At 35.4% G+C, this 8,949-nt stretch overlaps 1 long non-coding RNA gene across 1 annotated transcript in view; it reads left to right on the plus strand.

Moving 5' to 3' along the window:
• The window catches only part of LOC107595662 (uncharacterized), a 21,573-nt gene extending 12,916 nt beyond the window's left edge, over positions 1 to 8,657 (plus strand). The window contains exons 2-3 of the long non-coding RNA XR_001610286.1: positions 7,739 to 7,878; positions 8,593 to 8,657. This is a non-coding gene — a long non-coding RNA (uncharacterized lncRNA). The remainder of the gene's footprint in view (positions 1 to 7,738; positions 7,879 to 8,592) is intronic.
• The last annotated feature ends 292 nt before the right edge of the window (positions 8,658 to 8,949 follow it).

An 8,949-nucleotide genomic window follows, 5' to 3' on the forward strand; every position in this document is an offset into this window, starting at 1 on the left:
ACACACACACAGACAGACACACACACACACACACACACTCTCAGACAGCCGGACTCGCTCTGAGGCCTTCACGTCTTGTAGTCGATCTCACACAGGCAATTTAATGCATGGGTCACCCAAAAATGAAAATTTGCTGTTAATTTACTTACCCTCAGGCCATCCAAGATGTAGGTGAGAAGATTTTTAGCTGAAACCGTGGTCCTTGGTGATTCATAAAATGCAAGTCAGCAGCAGCAGTCACTTTGAGAATCAAAAAACCATATCAAGGAATATAAAATTAATACCCGTGACTCCTGATGATATACTGAGGTCTTATGAAGTGAAACGATCAGTCTGTGCAAGAAACTGAACATTATTTACAACATTATTAGTATTACCTGCAATCCAGAGCTTCAAGGAAACGGTCCGGAGTGATGTCCGGTTCACAAACAAATCATTCTTTTGAACAGATTATTTTTAGTGAACTGAATGGATCCGTTCACCAACTCGGTGCGAATCGTCTGAATCAGTTCACGGCTCGAGCAGCACAGATCTGAAGTTACTCAATCAGAACTCACTTTCAGACGCCTGACAGTCACTCCGACTCAAAATGAGCCAAAATAGCAGCGTATCTGATCCTGTGAACACTGAACGTCACATATTGACTCTTGGTCAGGACCCCTCTAGCGTCACTTTTCGACGTGCAGGGTCCTCCATTGCTTTCGTTTGTTTGCCTTAATTTAATGGTTTGCATGCTTTTGTAAAATATAGAAATCATTTTATATAAATGTATACTTAAATTGTAGCACCTTACGCCACCCCTACCCTGAACCTACCCACTTATGAACAATATAAAACACGTAATTTGAATTTACGCACATACTGCAGCACACAGGATGAGCTTTACGGCGGACGGTGCAAGAAACTGAACATTATTTACAACATTATTAGTATTACCTGCAATCCAGAGCTTCAAGCAAACGGTCCGGAGTGATGTCCGGTTCACAAACAAATCATTCTTTTGAACAGATTATTTTTAGTGAACTGAATGGATCCGTTCACCAACTCGGTGCGAATCGTCTGAATCAGTTCACGGCTCGAGCAGCACAGATCTGAAGTTACTCAATCAGAACTCACTTTCAGACGCCTGACAGTCACTCCGACTCAAAATGAGCCAAAATAGCAGCGTATCTGATCCTGTGAACACTGAACGTCACATATTGACTCTTGGTCAGGACCCCTCTAGCGTCACTTTTCGACGTGCAGGGTCCTCCATTGCTTTCGTTTGTTTGCCTTAATTTAATGGTTTGCATGCTTTTGTAAAATATAGAAATCATTTTATATAAATGTATACTTAAATTGTAGCACCTTACGCCACCCCTACCCTGAACCTACCCACTTATGAACAATATAAAACACGTAATTTGAATTTACGCACATACTGCAGCACACAGGATGAGCTTTACGGCGGACGGAGACAGCGACCGTGTCTATTCCTCTCACAAATTAATTGTTTTGCCTCGGAAGACTTGGAATATTAATGTTTTTTTTAATACATTATGACTGTAGCTGTATCTGCCTGTTATATCTTGTGTTTCATTGACAAAATGGTAAGTTTATGGGCAGGGGTTGGGTTATGTGCTCATAAATGTGTAAATAAAATTGTTGTGACTGTTTACATTGAAAAATCACACCCCAACTTATATGCAATAATGGCAATATTATTACCCAATTTATAATTTAATCATGATGATAAAATTACCAATGCCTTTCTTGCGTCGGCATATTGGTTATACATAAGGTTTCTTACTTAAAGCAATGGAGGTCAAAAAATGATGCCAAAGAGAACATGTTGGGGCCAAATGAAAGTTTTTATGGTTTCTCATTTCTCATGATCTTTTATCTTTTTTATACCTGCAATTATAGCACTAGATCTACTGTTAAACTTATTTTAAAGGCTGGAAAGTCTCGCTTCTTTAAAAGCGTTTAAAAATCTCTTATGGACTATTCTAAAGGAAACATGTACTTGCTTTAAGTCATTTTCTAAATGTGTTATCGCATGAGTACAGGGCTAAATGTTGTTGCATTTTATGTGTTTGTAACTTGTTTTATTGTGAAACTTTTTGTGCTGGACTCCCTGGAAGAAGAGATTTTGCATCTCAATGGGACTATCCTGGTAAAATAAGTTTTGTTAAAGAGTTAAAGAAGGCTAGATAATTCACTTTATACACTTTAGACGTGTAAAACATACACATTTCACATTATTATTGGGTGCTTATATAATTATGCCATTGTTTGATTAGATAAATGAACAAACTGTCCGAAAGAACCAGTTCGTGGAAAATAATCGGATTTTCCCGTTTGTCCGCGACTCATGTTGTGAATAATGTTACGTTTCTTGCACAGACTGATCATTTCGCTTCATAAGACCTCAATGAATCGTCAGGAGCCTCTGGGATTAATTATGTGTTCCCCGATATGCTTTAATAAGCTGATTTGTATTTTATGAATCAGATGGCCTGAGGGTGAGTAATTCAACAGCAAATTGTCATTTCTGGGTGAATTATGCGTATGCTAAGACACAGTGTTGGGGAAAGTTACTTTTAAAAGTAATGCATTACAATATTGCGTTACTCCCTAAAAAAGTAACTAATTATGTTACTTAGTTACTTTTTATGGAAAGTAATGCATTACTTTTGCGTTACTTTCGCATTATTCTTTAAATATGAGCAGGGCTTGATTGTTTTTAATATAAGAAGTTATATTTATAGCAAATGTAAAAGCCCTTTCACAACAAAAAGTGTAATGAATAAACCTCAGGCTGAAGGAAAAGTAAATTCACGTCTGTACAGTAGAACGCAGGAGAAGAAACACTCTTCAGCAATAAAAAAAACAATGAAGCACAATTGTTAGTTTATTTAAAGTCAAACTGGATCATCAAAGGTCAGCAGCAAAGACAATGGGATTAGATACATTTGTGTTATTTAACATATTTAATTATTGCAGGTTTGCGTCATATTCTGAGCTTGCAGTTCACTGTTTTAATTCATTTTGATGAATACTAAATCTGTTTTTTGTGAGTGGGATGAATTAATGCACATTCACATTTAGTCTAGAACTACATGTTCACACAGCGCACACAACTCCTCTGCACTTCCGATTTCTCCCAATATGGGGACAGGAGAGCTGTCAGTCAATAAATGGGAAAACAAAGTAACTTGAAAAAAGTAATCTGATTACGTGACTCGCGTTACTTGTAACTGCTAAGACATCTGAATGAAGGTATAAACATGCAGGCTTTATTTAGATTAGTGTGGACCTGTCACACAGTAATGAATGAGGTGGACATACACTGACCAGATATCCTGCTTCTGTTCATCGTTCATCACACGTCTGAACAGCTCTAGCTCCAGCTCTCCTCGTGTGCTTTCGGGTTTCTTGAGGATGCAATGACCGCTGTCATCACCCATGACACACTCCGCTGTCGCCGGCGGGAAATTATGACTCCCATTTACCCCTCTTTCTTCACCTGGCTCACGGAAAACAAAATAGAGACAGACTTTCCCTTCGGGCCGGACAGGAGCTGTTGTTTTTCGCCGTTTAGTCACTTTTCATTTTGAGGAGGACACCGGAGAATATTCCAGTGTGTACTTGTATTTTGGACTCTTAGGTGGCAGGCGAATTAAATCATGCTGCAAAAACTAAAAAAGTGAAGATCATTTAGAATTGATGACAGTATAAATATAGGCTAGCTGCAGTGTCGTCGGTGCTTGTGTTTTTTTAGCACGTGAGTGCAAGATCAAAAAACTGCATAAAGCCAAAAAGAGAATAAACAAAAGGTCTTTCTTTCTTTCTTTCTTTCTTTCTTTTGTATTCATGTTTGCTTTATTTATTTATTTATTTAAAATAATAAATAATGGCAATAACCAGGTGATAGCATATATTTTCCTATGGTTTCATAGACAATATACTGACAGTATCCAAAACAAAAATAATTTATTGTACAAGTAATGGTTTATGCAAAATAGAATTAAAAAAAAAATCAGTTTTTACTGTATTTATTTAACATTTTAACATTTGTTTATTTATTTGCTTAACTTTTGTTTTGTTTTTGACAGTTTGTTTTAATGCATTTACAATTTTTTTTATTATTACATTATTTTTTTGTTTATTTGTAAAAAAAAAAAAAAAATTTCAAATTTTATTTATTTATTTAAAATAATAAATAATGGCAATAACCAGGTGATAGCATATATTTTCATATGGTTGCATAGACAATAAACTGACAGTATCCAAAACAAAAATAATTTATAGTACAAGTAATGGTTTATGCAAAATAGAATTCATACAATTCCTTGTTTTTACTGAATTTATTTAACATTTTAACATTTATTTATTTATTAACTTAAATTTTTTTTTTTACATTTTGTTTTTAATTATTACATAATGTTTTGTTCATTTTTTTCATTTTTCTAATTTTATTTATTTGTTTGTTTGTTTAATTTTCAAATAATAATTTTCAAAGCCTTGTCTGCTTAGCCGAGTGCATGTGCACGGCATCCATGAACATAAATGTATAATGCTAGCATATTTTCATATGTTTGCATAGACAATGTACCGACAGCCTCTAAAATGAAAACAAATTATAGTACAAATGACGGTTTGTTGAAAACTGAATTCACGAAATTACTTTTAAAGCGACATTGCTTACATGTTTAAAAATTATGAAACGGCTTAACTTTCATTAGTCCTGTCAAAATTTAATTCATAAGTACATCTGGCACTCCGAGATTCTCTGTCATCTATAAATCAACGAGTGTGCTACTTTCAGCTGAATGTCAGTTCCGACCGATTTTCGGATTCGTATGTCTGTGCATGCATAAAAGTGCTTCCAGTTTAAGTGCTGTAAATTCATTAACATTCTACATGTCAGAGTCTATACTAAAACGAAAACCTGTGAAAACAAATGCAGTCTTCCAGCCGCCGACGCTCACAAAAACGCACAATATTCAAAGCAAACCGTAACCGCAGTGAATATGCAAGGCTTATTTTACAAGCATTTGCATAAAAATAAGCCTCACGGGACGCCGGACATCTATTTAGTTTCATCCCACACCATAATAATCTGTATCCGAGCATGCAGAAGTGTTATCATACGTTATTACAGATGAGTATCGTGAATCATTATATAAGCATGGCTATTTAATGATTGCAGATTGATGCTTTCTCTTTGCTGGATGGTATTACTCCATGCGATTGACGTCAGAGACGTTTGATTAATGAAGAGATGCAGTCAGCCATCAGCTATGTGTGATTTTATCCTCCACTTGCATATGTAAGAAGGGCCAGCGCTTAAAGCCTGGATTAAAACGGCTAATACTCACTTCTGCTGCATCACTGTGGCTTGCATTGCTCGCTTCTAACCAAACAAATAGGAGTTTCCCAGTTTTGTGGTTCGCTCGTCCCCAGAGAGGCTTTGTCAGGATTGTGAACTTAATTGCATGTGACTTTGTGTTGCATGCCAAACGCTGTAAGATCTGCTGGGACTGACAAGAGGGCTTAAAAGGGAGAGTATCTCCTCAGTGGCCTGCACATGTACCGGATTATCGGACATTTGTAAGTGGGGAGATAGTGTTACCCCTCCCTAATTTTCCAGCGTTTAACGTCTACCTCTCTGCAATTTTGTCTGTCCGCCTGCCACGGAGTCCTGTTACTCGGTAAGAAATGACTCCTGGATAAATCCCATAATCCATCCGTTCCGCCCTCCTGCGTGGAGGTGTTTTCTGAGAGAGGCAGCTGAGTGCACAACAACGCAGTGGCCACTACTATTTAAAAAACACAGCAAAGAATGAGCATTCGGGATCCCCGACGTCTGCTTATTTTTGTCCTCTTCATTTAAAAGGCCATTAAAAAATATAATAATGGAGACTGAGCTCTGTTTAAAAAATAGCTTTGTTTGTCACGCTGGAAAGCTGGTGCTGCTCGGATTATCATCATGAATGTATTTATTTTTTTACATTCTTTTTTAATCATTTTTTACATTACTTTTACATTTTTTATATTTTAAATACTTTTTTTTACGTTTTCTATTTATGTATTTACTTTCATTTTTATTTATTTATTTATCTATTTATTTAACAAATTTTTCTTTTTTACTTTTTTGAACTTCTTTAACTTTTAAAAAACTTTTTATATTTGATATATTTCCCATTATGTTTATTATTATTATTATTATTTTATGTTTTCTTTTTATATTTATTTATTCATTTTTATTTATTTATTTATTTAACTATTTTTTTTTACTTTTTTACATTTTATCTTTATTTCTTTAAATTTAAAAAAAATGTTTTAGATTTGATATATTTCCCATTATTATTATTATTAATATTATTATTATTATTTTATATTTTCATTTATTTATTGAGTTAGTTAGTTAGTTAGTCAGTCAGTCAGTTAGTTAAGTAATAATTTTCAAAGCTTCGTCAAGTTGAGAGCAGGCCCTGATTATAAAAACCAAGACTGAGATATTGCTCTCTAACTCTGTTCAAAGAAAGCTTTGTTTGTCGTGCTCTGCTGAAAGTCATGCCGGAAAGCTGACGCTGCTCGGATTATTATCAGCAAGACCCTGAAATTGCTCGGATTGTCCTCTTGCTCCATTTTGTCATTTGATCCACAAGTCGCTTATTAGACGTCCACCAGTGAATCACAAACTTCATTCAGTTATTAAATCCAATTCAGAGATGTTGTAAATAAGATCCTGCGTATTTATTTGCTCCATTTCTTTCTAATAATCTATATAATAAATTGCAGTACTTAGTCAAAAACGTTTTGTTCGTTTTTTTCCCATACTTTTTTTTGGGTTCCGAACACCACTTTCTATTTGTCGCAAAGTTTGGGTTTTGTGAAATGCATAGAATTTTATTTGTACTTTATTTGAACTACACTACATCAAATAAAACAATAAAAATAAAATAGTATATTTTATAAAGAAAATACAATTTCAGCCTTTCTACTGCTAAATTTAATGTTCAGTGTTTCTTTGTCATTCTTTTTGAAAGCACAAGCGATTTCTAAATGGAAATTGTTTCAAAAATAAATCCTGCAAACACTTTGAGAATGTGAAAAATCATAACAAATGTTATTTAATCTTCTGAAGCCCGTAGCCTTATGCGAGGGACACATTGAAGTGAAAGTGAATTGCATTTTATTTTTGTAAAACTGTTCTTATCCTCAGTGCCTTTTAAATAGTCAGATGCACACATTCAAAATTGCATTGCACATTATAAGGAAAAGTGCAGCATGAACATTCTTCAAAATACCTGCTTTTGTGTTCCACATAACTGATACGACATGAGGGTTAATAAACAGAATTACATTTTTTTGGTCAACTATTCAAGTATCAAGAAAACATCTTGGCCTCCTAAAATAGAAACATCTCTTTCTGGCTAAAGAAGGTCATGGGATTTCAGGTGATGGTTCCGTTATGTCAGGCAACACGGGTTAAAGGTTAATTTGGGGGTCAGTGGGCCAATTACATCATGATGTTGACGGAAACTGAAATAGCAGGTGAGCACAAGGACAGGTCGTTGACCTTTTGTGCGCAGGGGTCACACAGCTGGAGGAAACTGGCTTGTGAATGTTAAGCTGTAAGTGTCTCTACTGTATGTGTGGGTGTTTATGCTAGAAAACATTGCTTTAGGGACACTGCTCACTAATCTAATGTGAAATATCCTTCTCGTGTGTGCATGGTTTCTGCCAGGAATCTGCACAAGCCAGTTCTCACCCTCTGACGGGACGCCCACGGACCCTTCGCAGACTTTCTGATCATTACTACAAGTCAAAGTTTTCAAAATCGCAAGACGCTTTGCCTGAGAGAGCTTCTGAGGAAGAACTAACCAGGTTAGTGGCATTAGGACTTACATTTAGGAAACATTTCTGATTATTATCAATGTTGAAAAGAGTCGTGCTGCCCAATATTTTTGTGGAAACCGTGATGCATTTTATTTTTCAGGATTCACAGATGAACAGAAAGTTCAAAAGAACAGCATTTATCTGAAATAGAAATCTTTTGTAACATTATAAATATCTTCACTGTCACTTGATCAATTGAATGCATCTTTCCTGAATAAAAGTTGTATTTATTTTTTTTTATTTAAAAGCTTTCTTAACCAAAACTTTTGGATGGTAATATAGCACAGATTCCACAAAGCTGTTTTCAGCATTGATAATAATCAGAAATGTTTCTCGAGCAGCAGATCAGCATATTATACTGATTTCTGAAGATCATGTGACACTGAAGACTGGAGGAATGATGCTGAAAATACAGCTTTGATCTCAGGAATAAATTACAGTTTAACAGAGATTCACAGAGAAAACTGTCATTTTAAATTGTAATAATATTTACCAATTTTTTTCAGTTTTTACTGTATTTTTATAATCAAATAAATTCAGCATTAGAGACTCTTTCCAAATGCTTGACCAGTATAGTGTAGACGGACAGAACTCTGTGTGAACTCTAGTTTCTTTATATAACTCAAGTGTTTCTTGATATTTTTATCTCTCAGATCAATGTCATTCCAGGCAATATCTCATTTGTTTGTTTGATTTGTTTAGACTGAAGCCGATGATCAGCGCCGCCGGAGGCAAGAGACTCTATCAGTACCAGACTGTCTTTGTTTCGCTCTGACGGACAATGGTAAGCAGCCATTTTTGTGCTCGTTTGGTAAAAAACAAACTGTCGGAGTTCAATCAACTTGAATTTGGCTGGGATTTTCGATCCATTTTGCAAGTAGGATGTGGGATCATGCATTTTCTTTGAACACGTCAGTGTGTGTGTGTGTGTGTGTGCATTCAGACTTGTTTACGCATGTGTTGCTGCGGTGGTCTGAGACTTTGGATCTCTCTCTCGCTGCACATTTATTTAATCATTCCTAATTATCGGCTTTAATTACGCATTATACATTTTACACT

This window comes from Sinocyclocheilus grahami, unplaced genomic scaffold (genome assembly GCF_001515645.1).
Source record: "Sinocyclocheilus grahami isolate Dianchi unplaced genomic scaffold, SAMN03320097.WGS_v1.1 scaffold206.1, whole genome shotgun sequence".
Lineage (NCBI taxonomy): Eukaryota > Metazoa > Chordata > Actinopteri > Cypriniformes > Cyprinidae > Sinocyclocheilus > Sinocyclocheilus grahami.